Source organism: Schistocerca nitens, chromosome 8 (assembly GCF_023898315.1).
Source record: "Schistocerca nitens isolate TAMUIC-IGC-003100 chromosome 8, iqSchNite1.1, whole genome shotgun sequence".
NCBI lineage: Eukaryota > Metazoa > Arthropoda > Insecta > Orthoptera > Acrididae > Schistocerca > Schistocerca nitens.
Window position 1 is genome coordinate 538,908,482 of NC_064621.1, and position 14,240 is coordinate 538,922,721.

Sequence of the window (14,240 nt, forward strand, 5' to 3'; positions counted from 1 at the left end):
TTCCCTCTTCACTAATTGTTTCACTGCCTACGCCATTGTTTGCCGCCCGCTCCATTTCCCTATGCACAATTACCAAATTACTACTTTGAACATCAGTTAATTCATTACTCGGTGGCGCTAACAGACTGCTTTCGTTTTCACTGTCATTTCTCAGTTTACTTTGGAGCCTAGTATTACGTTTTTCACACGCCATTATTGTCACAGTATTTCACACGATAACACAGAAAAGCACAATTTGAAGAGCAAAAACAAGAGAACACATTAACATAGCACTGAAAATAATATCTAGTTAATTGCAGCTGCGAAATACTTGGTGCAAATCTACATGCATGCCACAACTGTTTTACTGTACAACAATGAAAAACTGCAACTACAAAGGAAATTCTCTCTATGATTACGCGCTAGCAATAAACAAAATCTACACTAATTACACAAACTACAAGAAGAAATCAGAAGATTCCAGTGAGGTATCCTCAGCTAAGGGTCGACATATGAAACGTACCCTTTGAACATTTATACATGACTGTGCTTAACCTGACACACAATATTTTGTTAGCGCAACGCAATCTGACTTTCAATAATCCCTACAAAAGAATGGGCCCTGACTAACATTAAACTATACCTTTCACAAATCACTTACCTCACAAAAATCTTCGCTACTCAAGCTACTGCAATACAGTGAGCGCCACTACTGCCAGCTAAATAAAAGATACAAACTACTGAAGGCACTAACTACTGATAGGCATAGTTAGCAAATGAAAGATTTTGATAGAGAACAAACACTGTATTTACCTTAATAGTCATAATATATATAGCAGTTCATGACAAATTTCAAAACTCCGCCATCTCTCTCCCCACATCCACCACTGCTGGCGGCTCACCTCCAACTGCGCAACGCTACGCGCTGTTCACAGCCAGCTGCCTAACACTACAATGGCGAGTATTACAACAATGCAAAGCAGCCACAGACTGCACACAGCACAGCCAGTGATTTTCATACAGAGGTGGCGTTACCAATAAAAAAACCTAAACAGCCTACTTACAATCTGTTTGATGTAGGCGACTTGTTGGGGGTCAGGTCCACGTGATCTATTGATGTCTGAGGTTAATTTACCCTTGCGCTGCCAGTTAATAACGAAAGAAACTTTATGTAACTTTTGTTATGTTTGTTTATTTTTCATTTGCAGCGCAAATAAAAATATTTACATTGGGTAATAATTCCTAGGTGGCTGATATCAGTGTTGCCACCATAATACTATTTCAAACGAAAATTCACCTCCACCTCCAGTGACACACAGTCTATGGTGAACTTGTTGTTGGTGCTGTCAGTAATATACTGCCTCGTTCCATAAAAACACGGGAGAACTGCCGGATGTCAGTAACGTCCTGCCACGATATTTCGGCGCAGAGTCTTTTGGCCATCTTCAGGTGAGTGCCACTGTAGTCGGATTTGAGTCGGATTTGACTAGGTCCCCATCGACTCGTTTCATAATATGCTGCACGTCAACAATACCTTCGTCAGCCCACTCAGATTTCAACTCGTCTTTGGGGATATCCACCAAGTCCCTACATGTCACAACACCCTTACTATAGTTCAAAGTGGAGCTCGGTCTCGATAGCGTACTCTCCGAGACAGGTTGCTTTCCGAAGAGAAGCGACTTGACGAGAACTAGAAGTCTCAACTAACAGAGTCCCACTGCGCAGTCGCTTCACAGATTTCAGTGCTCTTGCAATTCCCTCAAGACCCTTGTGGATGTAAAAGGGAGAAACCCTCTCAAAGCTACCCTCCTTTAAACATCACAATATACTGCCTCCCTTCAGCTGAGGCAGCTTCGTCATTGCTACGGCATCAATCAAGACAATCTTAATTATGACATCATGTCTCAAACTCAATTTACATGTCCGACAGAACAGATGCCACACACATATATAACTAGTAATATCTGTGAGCATGGAAGGAGCGGTTCTAGGCGCTTCAGTCCGGAACCGCGCTGCTGCTACGGTCGCAGGTTCGAATCCTGCCTCGGGCATGGATGTGTGTGATGTCCTTAGGTTAGTTAGGTTTAAGTAGTTCTAAGTCTAGGAGACTGCTGACCTCAGATGTTAAGTCCCATAGTGCTTGGGGCCATTTGAATTTGAGCATAGAAGGCTCACGGAAGTTTCAGTGCTGTTGCACACTACGTCCGAACTATTGCGGGATTCAGCCTAAAGCTGCGAGCATAGGGTTTAATGGACAGTGCATGCTGCTAGCGTGTGACAAGTTGAGAATTTTAGTAGGATGGGAAGCGGAAATTTTCGATCGAGTCCCAGCCCGGCACAAATTTCACTTGTTACCGTTGAATTTATGCCTAGCTGCGGACTATGTCTTCGTCCGTATCATAAAGTGGTTTCTTTTGTGTCTGAAAGATCAGAGAGTACACATATGTTTTGCTGCGTTCTTTTTATGTTTTAATATAGTGATATTTCCTTGGAAGTACATTTTTTGTAAATTTGACTCGATTTAGTAGTAACTGAGATAACATTATATATCCATTCAAGTCGCGAACTGTCGTTTCGTTTCTCCTCCCCAAATCGTTACTTCACTTTTTTTGTTAGGCATAGCGTTTTATGGCGGTGTCATTTACGGCTGTCGTACACATCTCACAGCTATTTACTGGGCGATGTGTCATGTGGCAAGGAATTGTATTTCCCCAAATCACTCTACTCGAAATCAGGGATTATGCCTTTGAAACAGCATGCCTGTTTCCCGTCTTCGTCCTTCTCCAGTGAGTGACAGTACTCAGTCTCTAATGACTTCATCATCTATAGGACGTTAAGTCCTAATCTTGCTTCCTTCAGCGCCACTGAAGCTAATGTAAGGGCTGTGCAGCATTGGAACAGGATCCTCACACCCGTAGTTCAGCCCTACACTCAACATTCCGGCGATCGCTTTATCTTTCAGGAACAAAATGCGCAAGCACGTTTCGCCCACGTCATGAATGCCTTCCTCAAGGAGGCAGCGATCAACATAATGGAGTAGCCTCAGGTATTTACTAACATAAGACTGACTAATCATCTTTGAGACCAGTTGACTATAGTAGCGCGGCATCGCTGTAATCCTGCTCACGTACTAAATGACTTCGGAAAGTCAGTCTTCGACGAGTAGGATAGATCTTAGCACCAACACGTCCACTACTTTGTAGATAACATGCCAAGGACGTTCCTAGGACGCTACAATGTATTGAGTGGAGCAACACGGCACTGAATGTCATTCAGGAGTGGATTTGTATTTGACATGTGGGCACTAACAAAGATACTGTATTTATTTTGATTATTCCTTTGTTTACATTTTGCTGCAACGTTATTTCGTTAGTGTCTCAAGGATTATTCTGTCATTCCCTGATCCCCTTGCATCAGAAACACACACGCTTTCGCAGATAAGCAGCTGACGCAAAATTTTTTTCGAGCTCCTTACTATTGGATATGACGGCAGAAAACGTAAAAGGCGCGTGTGGTTAAGGCGCTGAGAGAGGGGGGCGCTTGTTGCAAAATATGGCAGCCTCACATAAGACGCAAGATCTGTGGAGAGAAGCGCGTGTGGAGGCGGTGGCAGCAACAACAGACGTCACCTGGAGGGGGTTCACCGCGCCTCGTCAGCCCTCGCACTAATTGGGACCCGCCACGAGCACTCCGTGAAACAGGGGTGGGGGTGGCCCCATGCGCCCCACTGACAGCTGCACCAGAGCAAACGCTACCACCGCAACAACGATTTTCTGCATGTATCTGAACTGTGTGGTGCGTGGCACAGGGTACATGAGGTACCAGAATCGACTCCCTACATCTCTCTCGGTGCATTTTCAGGTGGTGGCAACGCTTTGACTGGGTCCGCACCTGTAGAATCCACGTCGTAGGAGACGTAGTTCTACCGAACAGCTACTGGGCCCAGTAAAGGAGCCTTGGTCTCTGTGTATAGCGCGCAACTGGACGTCCACTGATTGGTAACAGGTCGCCTTTTCAGATGAATCACGTTTGATGCTCCATCACATTTTGTGCTCCATCGGACAGATGGCCGTTCGCTTGTACGTCGTGAAACGTCTGAGAGCAAACGCTTTGCAACCAGCAACAATCGTCGGAAGGGTATAGGCCTCAGGAGGGAGCGTTGCGATCTCTGATGTGGCATTCCCTGGATGATCGGGATATGCTATTTAATTACACCGGTACTGCCGTGCTACTTCTAGCCTTCGTCGCGCCGATCAACTGCAGTTAGCTTGGGTGTATAACGCGCCGATCGGGATATGCTATTTAATTACACCGCTTAATTCTTTGAGGCACAACAATATGAAATGAAGTATAAATTTAAAATTCTTCTCAAAATCAACGTTTGTTGTCACAGTAAGAAAAGAGTATAGGAAGAAATTGTCAAAGAGTAAATAATCATTTGTTTCAAGGAGATGGTTGCACTTTGGTACATAAGTGTAAATTTTTTCACAAAATTTATATTTATTATCACAGTAAGCAACGAATATAAGATGAAACTAGCAAAGGTAACCATCAGTTGTTGTAAGGAGGTGTCTTCGCTTCGAATCGACTGGGACATTCCATATTCCACAGTCATCTTTGCAAGTGACACGACCAAATTGGGTCTAAAATTGAATACATTTTATATCGTAACTACAAACTTTCTCAGTAGTTTCATTTCGATAATGCTCATAAAATCAGTAGTGCAAACTCAAATCTACGATGCAGTAACTTCGATATACTTAGTTTCATGGTGAATGATCTCCTCAATACGGCCACTGCGAAAATAAACGCATTTCAGAATCCCCTTCAATCATGTAAACAATCTCAGGTCGGCGGTTGCTTTGAACGCTGTAACTGACTGCTATAAGGCGCTACTTGCTTAGAAGTACCTCATTATACCACAAAAAGTCTCTGTTTTGCATTAGCATCGGCGGTTTCATGTAGAAGGCAGTGGTACTTCCAAATAATAATAATAATAATAATAATAATAATAAAACCCGTGGAGGCCCGGGAAAAAAATAGGCCTCCGGTATGTTCTGCCAGACGTAAAAGGCGACGAAAAGAACAAACCACTAATAGGGCTAACCCCCCTTTTAGTGTGATTAGTTGGTTCAGGACAGAACTAAAGAAGCCTCGGACAAGCGCCGTCATGGTCGGGGACGACGCGTGAACCCTATGCCCGTCCACAATGGTAACGACACTGCTAGCCACACGGAAAATGATTTAAATCCAAGTAGAGGTGTTTTGCAGGATATGCTTCCTGCAACCACCCTAGAAGGAAAACAAAGACAGAGGATGACATGGTCAGATGAAGTTAACCGACACCTCATGTTCTGTTATTACCAAGCAACAAACTTAGGAACCAACACAACTGGATCCAGATCACAAGTATACACAACATTTCTTACCGGATACCCAGAACTAAAATTTTTAACAGAACAACGACTAGCTGATCAGATCCGTGTAGTAATCAAAAATAACAGGATACCCCAGTCAGAATTAGAAAACATCAAACAACAAGTACAACAAATACTAGAACAAAATAATGTGCAATCAGAAGAAGAAAATACAGTAACGGACTCAAACATCCCAGAGAAAACAAACAAAGAACAACACGCATCAATTAAACAATCAGAGGAAAACGAAATCTTAAGACAGCCCACCAGAACAAGCACAAATAGAGCACGAAGTGACACACATGTTAGATATAGAAGAAAAATTTCAGCTGACATATATAGAATACAAAGACACAAATACAGACATTAGACCATTCTTGCATAGACAACCAAATAACCCACAAGTCGGAACAACATTAACAACTATCAACACAATCATACACAACAAAATAAATGAAAATACAACTATGGAAGAGTTACAACTACTGGTGTATATAGGAGCACTCAATACACTAAATATACACACTAGGCAGAGATCAGAACCAACAAACACACAGAATAAACCCAAAAAACCAGCATGTCAACACAGGCTACAGATCAGAACAGAAAAACTGAGAAAAGACATCGGACAGCTAACACAATTTATAAGAAATGAAATGTCAGAAAAAAAACGAAAAAGGTTAGGTAAAATCTCACAACAAAAAGCAATAGAGCAATTAGATGAAAAGAAGCAGAAATTACAAGCATTGGCCAAACGACTTAGATGATACAAAAAAAGTGAAAATAGAAGGAAACAAAACCAAACATTCAACACAAGCCAAAAGAAATTTTACCAGACAATAGATAACATACACATTAAAATAGACCATCCACCAAACATAACAGACATGGAACACTTCTGGAGCAACATATGGTCAAACCCAGTACATCATAACAGACATGTACAGTGGATACAAGCAGAAACAGACACATGCAAGATGATACCACAAATGCCTGAAGTGATAATTTTGCAACATGAAATCACCCAAGCAATTAATTCTACGCACAATTGGAAAGCCCCTGGAAATGATAAAACAGCAAATTTCTGGCTAAAGAAGTTCACCTCAACACATTCAAATCTAACTAAATTATTTAACAGTTACATTGCAGAACCATACACAGTCCCTGATACACTTACACAAGGAATAACTTATCTGAAACCTAAAGATCAAGCAGACACAGCAAACCCAGCTAAATATCGCCCCATAACATGCCTACCAACAATCTACAAAATATTAACTTCAGCCATTACACAGAAATTAATGACACATACAACACAGAACAAAATTATAAATGAAGAACAAAGAGGCTGCTGCAAAGGAGCACGAGGATGTAAAGAGCAACTGATAATAGATACAGAGGTGACATATCAAGCTAAAACTAAACAAAGGTCGCTGCACTACGCATACATTGATTACCAAAAAGCTTTTGATAGTGTACTCCACTCATGGTTACTACAGATATTGGAAATATACAAAGTAGATCCTAAATTAATACAGTTCCTAAACATAGTAATGAAAAATTGGAAAACCCCACTTAAATCCAAACAAATTCAGATAATATCACATCACACCCAATACAGATTAAGTGTGGAATATACCAAGGAGACTCATTAAGTCCTTTCTGGTTCTGCCTTGCTCTGAACCCACTATCCAACATGCTAAATAATACAAATTATGGATATAATATTACTGGAACATACCCACACAAAATCACACATTTGCTATACATGGATGATCTAAAACTACTGGCAGCAATAAATCAACAACTCAACCAATTACTAAAGATAACAGAAGTATTCAGCAATGATATAAATATGGCTTTTGGAACAGACAAATGTAAGAAAAATAGCATGTCAAGGGAAAACACACTAAACAAGAAGATTACATATTGGATAACCACAGCGACTGCATAGCAGCGATGGAAAAAACAGATACCTATAAATATCTAGGATACAGACAAAAAATAGAAATAGATAATACAAATATTAAAGAAGAACTAAAAGAAAAATATAGACAAAGACTAACAAAAATACTGAAAACAGAATTGACAGCAAGAAACAAGACAAAAGCTATAAATACTTATGCTATACCAATATTGGCCTACTCATTTGGAGTAGTGAAATAGAGTAACACAGACCTAGAAGCACTCACTACACTTACACGATTACAATGCCACAAATATAGAATACATCACATACATTCAGCAGCAGAAAGATTCACATTAACTCCTGTTAACTCAGACACTGCTCTGATTGTTAAACGGCGATCTTGTCGAACAAGTTTACCGATTTTTTCAATGTTTGCATCAGTTTTTGCTGACAATGGTCTGCCAGTGCGAGTGTCATCACTGGTGTCTTCGCGGCCATCTTTAAATCGTTTAAACCACTCAAACACTTGTGTTCGCGATAAACAATCATCGCCGTACACTTGTTGTAACATTACAAACGTTTCACTTGCAGATTTTCCTAGTTTGAAACAAAATTTGATGTTAACACGCTGTTCTTTCTGTACACTCAACATTTTCCGACGCACAGACAAAACGTCAACTACTTAAAACAGACGCCACGGGCAGACTGAGTGCAGGAGGCAGATGAAACTCGAGCAGTAGGCGGAGCGAGAGTCACGTGACAGGCCACGCTACTTTCAGCCTTATTGCATTCGTTTTATTGTTTCACCAGTACTAGTCCGGTTTTTTTCTAGCCACACCTCGTACACTATGTGATCAAAAGTATCTGGACCACCCCCCAAAAAAAACCATACGTTTTTCATATTAGGTGCGCTAGCATATGCTGCCACCTACTGTCAGGTACTCCATATCAGCGACCTCAGTAATCGTTAGACATGGTGAGAGAGCAAAATGGGGTGCTCCGCGGAACTCACGGACTTCGAACGTGTTCAGTTGATTGGGTGTCACTTGTGTCATACGTCTGTGCGCGAGATTTCCACACTCCTAAACAACCTTAGGTCCACTGTTTCCGATCTGATAGTGAAGTGGAAACGTGAAGGGACACGTACAGCACTAAAGCGTACAGTCCGACTTCGTCTGTTGACTGACAGAAACCGACGACAGTTGAAGAGGGTCTTAATGAGCAATAGGCAGACATATATCCAGACCATCACACAGGAGTTCCAAATTGCATCAGGATCCACTGCAACTACTATGACAGTTAGGCGGGAGATGAGAAAACTTGGATTTCATGGACGAGCGGCTGCTCATAAGCCACACATCACGCCGGTAAATGCCAAACGACGCCTCGCTTGGTGTAAGGAGCGTAAACATTGGACGACTGAACAGTGGAAAAACGTTGTGTGGAGTGCGAATCACCGTACACATTGTGGCGATACGATGGCAGGGTGTGGGTATAGCGAATACCCGGTGAACGTCATCTGCCAGTGTGTGTAGTGCCAACAGTAATGATGTTATGGTGTGGTCGTGTTTTTCATGGCGGAGGCTTGGACCCCGTGTTGTTTTGCGGGTCACTATCACAGCACAGGCTTACACTGGTGTTTTGAGCACCTTCTTGCTTCCCACTGTTGAAGAGAAATTCGGAGATGGCGATTGCATCTTTCAACACGATCAAGCACCTGTTCGTAATGCACGGCCTGTGGCGGAGCGATTACACAACAATAACATCCATGTCATGGACTGGCCTGCACCGTGTCCTGACCTGTATCCTACACATCACCTTTGGGATGTTTTGGAACGCCGACTTCGTGCCAGGCCTCATCGACCGACATCGACACCTCTCCTCAGTGCAGCACTCCGTGAAGAATGGGCTGCCATTCCCCAAGAAACCTTCCAGCACCTGATTGAACGTGTGCCTGCCAGAGTGGAAGCTGCCATCTTGGCTAAGGGTGGGCCAACAACATACTGAATTCCAGCATTACCGATGGAGGGTACCACGAACTTGTAAGCAATTTCAGCCAAGTGTCCGGATACTTTTGATCACGTAGTGTGGTAGAAGAAAGATACAGGAATGGAATCATTACAAGGTGCAGATATTAATAGTGATCACAACTTACTTATGGCAGAAATAGAAGTAAGAATGAAAAAACTGAAAAAGGCGACAATGGTGAAGAAGTATTTAGAGAAGATAAGGTCCAACAAAGAAAAAATTACAGAAATGCTGTCTCGGGACTTTCTAAACACATTACGAGACAAAGAGGCACCTAATAATGTCAGCGAGTACTGGAATATGCTGAAAGAAGGAATCATTAAAGCAGGACAGCAAAATATAGGATATGTAAAAGGGAAAAGGTCAAAAAAACTATGGGTCACACAAGAAATTATTTCCAAGCTGGAGGAGAGAAGAAAATTGAAAAACAAGAACACTGAAGATGCAAGAAAGATATACCGAAGGTTAAATAACGAACTGCGAAGAGAAACATAGCACGCTAGGAAAAAATGGCTAAAAGAGGAATGTGATGAAATTGAAGAACTGGACAGGAAGGGAAGATACGACTTACTATACAACAGAGTAAAGACTATGACATGGGAACAAAACAGAGCAGGAAGTGCTACTACGGAAATTTTGAGTAAAGACGAAGAGGTAGTGTACAAAGACCGTGACGATGTCCTCCAGAGATGGGAAGAATATATAAAAGAGCTATATGACACAAATAGCAAACCAGAAACTCTGGAACTTGAATCACACAACATTGTAAGTGATGAAGAGAAAGGACCGACCATCATAATGGAAGAAGTAAAGTCTGCCATTGCTGCAATGAAAAATGGCAAAGCAGTAGGTACAGATAGAATACCGGGAGAAATACTAAAATGCTTGAAACACAATGGAATAAGAGAAATATTGAGGTTATATAATAAAATATATGACAGTGGTGAATGGCCTTTTTGACAACAGTAATGATTCCATTACCGAAAAAACAAGGAACCAAGAAATGCAGCGAGCACAGGACAATCAGCCTCATTTCACGTGCAGCCAAAGTGATGTTAAGAATAATTAATAAAAAACTTGAAAAACTAATAGAGGAGAATCTCGGTGAGGAGCAGTTTGGCTTTAGACAGAATACGGGCACCAGAGATGCAATAGGGCTCCTACGAATCTTGGGAGAAAGGTTTATTGAAAAAGGAAGAGACCTATATATGTGCTTCATCGATTTAGAAAAGGCATTTGACAATGTGGTTTGGGACAAGCTGGCGACTATTATGAGGGAAAAGAGAGTGGGCTGGAAAACCAGAAGACTTATAAACTCATTATACCTTAATCAAAAAGTTTCAGTTAAAGTGAGAGGAGAAAGTACAAACTGGATCAGACTACGGAAAGGAGTAAGACAAGGATGCTCTTTATCACCTACTCTTTTCAACCTGTACTTGGAAAATATGATTGACCAATGCTCATTAGATAACAAAGGAGTAGAAATTGGAGGAAGAAGAGTAGGGTGCTTGAGATTTGCTGATGACATGGTCCTTCTAGCCACAGGGGAAAAAGAATTACAGGATTTGGTGGACACCATTGCAACTAACGGAAAAAATATGGAATGAAAATTAACACAAATAAAACAAAAGTATTGGCAATAGGAAGAAATAAGGAAATAAAAATTGTGCTGAATGTAGAAACACTAGAACAGGTGCAAAATTTTAAATATCTTGGAAGCAGGATAGACACCGACTGGAAGTGCACCACAGAAATTAAAACAAGGATAGCAATGGCAAAAGAGTCGTTTTATAAGAAAAGGAGAATCTTCTGCAGCGGTCTGGACAGAGAACTCAGAAAGAGACTCACAAAATTTCTTGTATGGAGTGTTCTTCTATATGGCGCTGAAACATGGACTATGAGAAAAAAAGACAGAGAAAGGCTGGAGGCTTTTGAGATCTGGACATGGCGGAAGATGGAAAGAATAAGTTGGATGCACAGAGTAAAAAATGAAGAGGTACTGAGAAGAGTGGGAGAGAAAAGACAGTTACTAGAAGTAATAAAGAGAAGAAAAAGAAATTGGATTGGGCATATATTAAGAAAGAATGACGGACTGATAAAAACAGTTTTAGGAGGTTATGTAGAAGGGAAAAGGAAGCGAAGAAGGAAGAGATTCCAGATACTGGATGACATGATGGACGGTACAACATACAGCAGCCTTAAGAAGGAAGAAATGGATCGCAGAAAATGGAGAGGCAAAGGACCTGCTAATATAGCAGATAACTGATGATGATGATGAGTGTATCTCAGTTAGTAGGGGGTGCATTAAATCATCAAGACAGACAGTGTAACTTTCGCTAACATAGACACACCAGGATCTGTACCTCAGTTGTGTTATTCTGTAGTTATCAATGGACAATTGGAAGTTCCAGGGAACTTTAATAAATAACGTGTCGAACATACAGGCAATAGGAAATATAATGTGAACAGTGATAGTTATGGGATGGTTGTGTTTGACGGTCAACAACACAGATAAAGCACGTGTCGCGGTGGACTGTGCGTTTTCAGTACGGACTAGGCGTCAGTGCAGGTTGTGTACGAGTATTGCACACTTCGAATTTGTATTCAGAGGCCGAGGTCGACGTGCAAAGAAAGACCTAAAAGAGTTCCAAAGAGGGCAGGTTGTGGGGGCCAATTAGCTGGAGGATCAGTAACCAATACAGCCAACTTAATGAATGTTTCAAGAGCAATTGTTTCAACTGTCACGACAGCCTACACAAAACATGGAAAGACATCACCGTGTAAACATCATTGTCAATTCAAAACTAAATGAGAAATCGTCGTACGCTAACACGAATTGTGTAAAAACAACATAAAACTGCGGCGGTAAAGCGACTGTAGAGCTCAATAGCCATCTTCGAGACCCCGTATCTATCGACACTGTCCGCCGAGAACTCCATAAAGCGAATATTCATGGACGAGTTGCTACACCGAAACAGTTAGTGACGACAACCAACGCAAAGAAGCGTAAAATATTCTGGGCTTCTCATCAGTGGAACATGCCATATGATCCGACGCGTCAACGTTTTCGCTATTTCCAACATCGGTACGGATTTACGTCTGGAGAACGCCAAAAGAAGCATACAATCCTGATTGCTTGATTCCAACAGTTAAGCATGGAGGTGGAAGTGTGATGTTGTGGGCAGCCATATCATGTCATTCTGCTGGTACCATCTCGAAGGCCGTGTTACAGCCAACTATTATGAGAACATTTTAAATGATCAGGTGCACCCCATGATTCAAATGTTGTTTCCCAAAAATGATGCCATATTTCAGGACGATAATGCACCCATTCACACAGCCAGAACAGTACAAACGTGATATGAGGAGCACCGTCTTCCCTGGCCAGCACAGTCCCCGGACTTGAACATTATCGAACCCTTGTGGGCGGCAATGGAGCGCAGACTCCGGAGCAATTTCCACCTCCCTCTTCACTACAGGAGTTAGAGGAGGTTCTGATCACAGAGTAGCGTAACATTCAACTGGAGACTATACAATCAGTATATGCCAGTATTCCAAGAAGAATCAGTATTCCAAGAAGAATTACGGGAAAATGGTGGTCCAACCTCTTATTAATAAACGAATCCCAAGTAAGTACGAGTGTTCACATTATTTTTCATATGCCCTGCATATAGATGTATCATGAAAGTAAATTCTTTTCATGGTACTGAAGTCTGTGACAACCGTGTGGCCCCAAATTCTAAAGACAAGCAACATTTATTAGAGATAATGCAAGGTATTTTAGATACTAGGGGTAAGATAGATACTGCCTACACGAAAATTAAAGAGACCTTTGGAGAAAAGAGAGCCACTTGTATGAATATCAAGAGCTCAGAGGGAAACCCAGTTCTAATCAAAGAAAGGAAAGCAGAAAGGTGGAAGGAGTATATAGAGGGTCTATACAAGGGCGATGTACTTGAAGACAATATTATGGAAATGGAAGAGGATGTAGATGAAGATGAGATGGGAGATACGATACTGCGTGAAGAGTTTGACAGAGCACTGAAAGACCTGAGTCGAAACAAGCCCCGGGAGTAGACAACATTAAAGTAGAACTACTGACAGTCTTGGGAGAGCCAGTCCTGACAGATCTCTACCATCTGGTAAGCAAGATGTATGAGACAGGCGAAATACCCTCAGACTCCAAGAAGAATATAATAATTCCAATCCCAAAGAAAGCAGGTGTTGACAGATGTGAAAATTACCGAACTATCAGTATAATAAGTCACGGCTGCAAAATACTAACGCGAATTCTTCGCAGACGAATGGAAAAACTGGTAGAAGCCGACCTCGGGGAAGATGAGTTTGGATTCTGTAGAAATGTTGGAACATGTGAGGCAATACTGACCTTACGACTTATCTTAGAAAATAGATTAAGGAAAGGTAAACCTACATTCCTAGCATTTGTGGACTTAGAGAAAGCTTTTGACAATGTTGACTGGAATACTCTCTTTCAAATTCTAAAGGTGGCAGGGGTAAAATACAGGGAGCGAAAGGCTATTTACAATTTGTACAGAAACCAGATGGCAGTTATAAGAATCGAGGGGCATGAAAGGGAAGCAGCGGTTGGGAAGGGAGTGAGACAGGGTTGTAGCCCGTCCCCGATGTTATTCAATCTTTATATCGAGCAAGCAGTAAAGGAAACAAAAGAAAAATTCGGAGTAGGTATTAAAATCCATGGAGAAGAAATAAAAACGTTGAGGTTCGCCGATGACATTGTAATTCTCTCAGACACAGCAAAGGACTTGGAAGAGCAGTTGAATGGAATGGACAGTGTCTTGAAAGGAGGATATAAGATGAACATCAACAAAAGCAAAACGAGGATAATGGAATGTAGTCAAATTAAATCACACATCTAATGAGTAGCA